Here is a 3,063-nt window from a genome sequence, read left to right as displayed (position 1 = left end):
GGAGTCGCCGGTGAAGCCCACTCAGATCCCCGCTCGCCTCTGTTGATGCCCTTGTTGCCTGAGGAGAACCCTCGTTGATCGCCGCGTTCCCACTCCTGCTCCTGCTCGCCCTCCTGCGCTCAAACCCCTGCTCGCCACTCCAGCTCGACCTCCTCTTCTGCTCCTGCGCTCAAACCCCTGCTCCTGCTCCTGCTCTTGCACCAAACAAAGCCCGTAGTCGAGGGTCGTTCCGCTTCTGCGCTCCTCCGCCACTCCTGCTCGCCCTCCTGCGCTCAACCCCCTGCTCGACGTTTCTGCTCCAGCTCGCCCTCCCCTTCTGCTCCTGTGCTCAACCCCCTGCTCCTGTTCCTGCTCCTGCTCCTGCACCAAACAAAGCCCGTTGACAAGGGTCGTGCTCCTGCGCTCCGCCCCTTCCGCTTCTGCGCTCCTCCCCTGCTCGCCGCTCCTGCTCGCCCTCCTGCGCTCAACCCCTGCTCACGCTCCTGCTCGCCCTCCTGCTCGCCCTCCTGCTCCGCCCCTTCCACTTCTGCGCTCCTCCCCTGCTCGTCGCTCCTACTCACGCTCCTCCCTTGCGCTCCTCCCCTGCTTGGCCTCCTGCTCCGCCCCTTCCGCCTCTTTGCTCCTCCTCCTGCTCGCCCTCCTGCGCGTGCTCCTGCTCGTTCTCCTACTCGCCCTCCTAAGCAGTCTCTTATATATATATATATATATATATATATATAACACACTTATAAAATGTTTTGAAAGAAAAAACTGTTTTGAAAGCAAAAATTAGATATAGATCATTAACAATGCAACCTTGATATTTAATTGATTGATTGTAAAAATGCATTGATTCATTAAAAAAACTTACACAACTCAAACTTACTAAAAAAACCCAAAAACACCTAAAAAAATCTATTAATTAAACTATATTCTTCAAGAATTAAACTATATTCTTAAATAAATAAATAAATAAATAAATATTTTACCACATTTATCTATTAATACATAATTAAAAACCACTATCTTTATCTTCTTAAATTATGCCAAGCTACACAATAATATTGTTAAAAAAAACATTGTTAATCCCAAACCCAAAATATTGTTTCAATATTATATTTTACTCTTTCATAGTGTGCATTTAAAACATGTTATCTTCAAAAACCACCGGGAGATTATTATCTAGTCCATATTGACATTAGTTGCCAAAAGAAATATTTAAAATAAAGTAGTTGAAAATGAAGTCAACATTATCAGTGCCTTTTAGCTTCAAGTTTTTCGTTTTTCAAAATTAAATTTTATATACTAAAAGATGGTTATAAAAAAATAGTCTATACTTATATATTGCAATGATATGAAATGGTGTAACTTGATAAAATAAATTTTATTTTAAATATTTAATAAAGCGCTAATCTTCTGAGCAATACACGTGTTAGATAAGTGTTAACGACTGCTGTAGGTGAGTCATCATCAATAGACCTCGTGTTTAAAAGTATGGTAGCCTGGGCAGGAAAAATTAAAGGCGCCGTTGCCGGGGATCGAACCCGGGTCACCCACGTGACAGGCGGGAATACTCACCACTATACTACAACGACTTTGATGGACCATTTTATTGAAACGTAAAGGAACACAACTACCTTGAAACATTGAAGTAGAATACTCAGTATCCTACAGTGACGTGTGTCAGTGTAATTTGAAAATATGATATGATATTTGCTTTCATTCAAAGTTTTTGGTTAATTATATTGGTTATGGCATAATAAATATATGTATAAGATATTTTTTATAATTATTTAGAAGTAATGTAGGAATATTTTTTATCCTAATTATTTATAAATTATTTTAAATAAAATTTAAGAAATTTACATATTTATAGGGAGATGTGTAAGTGTAATGTAAATATGTATGTTAACATTTTTAAATGTCCAGTTCAATATGTTGAAGTTATATTTATGTACATGTTATTTCTATCCATTTTTAATATAAATATTTGTTTAATTTATGATAGGAAGTAACTAATGGTAATTATGTTATTTACTTGAATATGAACTATTTTCAAGGATTTTGTTTTTGAATTAAAAAATCATTGCACAAATAACTTAAAATCATGCATGAATATTGTAGTTATATCCATAAATTATTACATAAAATATGTGATGTGGTTATCTAAGTGGCATTATATTATGCAAAGGCTATAATATGACCTCCAACTTACGGTCCAATATGTTTGAAAACTAATTTTTTAATAATATTGAAAAACAAATATTTATCTTTCAAAGTTAAACATTATAAGTTGCAAATTGGTCAATGCTAAACTGATAATGGTAAGTTGGCAAATTGATTGTTATAGTCTTGGCAGGAACAAATAAGGATTTTGTAACCATATTTAAAGTTAATTAATAAGCATATAAAAACTTATTCTTACAATAAAATTACAATATAACAAGATTCTTAACTATGAATATTCACCGCACTTTACCATGGATATTATTAACTTGTAAATAGGCTTTGTTACAATACCACGGGCCAATATCATGGTTTAACAATACCATATGCCCAAAAAAACCATAACTCATTTCACAATCTAAATATTTTATAAATATTTTATTTTATAACATTTTTGTAATTAAATCTAAAAGAAAAAAAAAAAGCTATACTATTGAGATATATCTAGACCCTCTACCCTTAAATCAAGGTTTTAATAAAATGAAAAATGAGAATACTTTTGTATATAGTAATGTGAAATTTTGTACTAGCCTTAGATCCATTCATAACTCTAGATGTGCCAAGCCTAGAGGGATCAAAATTCTTGAGATGAAAACCTCTTTTAGAGTGAGAAGCTATTTGATCCCTCTTGGGGCTTAGCATATCCAAAGTTAAGAATGGATCTAAATCAGTATCTTAATTTGTCTACCAAAAATATTTTTATAAAACTTCCAAACTCTTTTGAATGTGAATGTTACATATTTAAATTTGAAATAATGTTCTTCCAAAATAAAGTTATACTATTTTTATCTTTTTAATAGATATGAATGTTTAGGTGACAACTGAGATTGGGTTTTATATGATTAGCTTGTGGTAAAT

At 34.5% G+C, this 3,063-nt stretch overlaps 1 non-coding gene across 1 annotated transcript; it reads right to left on the bottom strand.

Moving 5' to 3' along the window:
• Window positions 1–1,502: 1,502 nt before the first annotated feature.
• TRNAD-GUC (transfer RNA aspartic acid (anticodon GUC)) lies at window positions 1,503–1,574 on the bottom strand. The gene has a single exon. It is a non-coding gene; the product is annotated as a tRNA-Asp (tRNA).
• Window positions 1,575–3,063: the final 1,489 nt, after the last annotated feature.

Source organism: Pinus tabuliformis, chromosome 8 (assembly GCF_031772625.1).
Source record: "Pinus tabuliformis cultivar Carrire ecotype Pingquan chromosome 8, CPIR1, whole genome shotgun sequence".
In the NCBI taxonomy this organism is placed as follows: domain Eukaryota; kingdom Viridiplantae; phylum Streptophyta; class Pinopsida; order Pinales; family Pinaceae; genus Pinus; species Pinus tabuliformis.
This window is presented reverse-complemented; position numbering and strand designations above follow the sequence as displayed.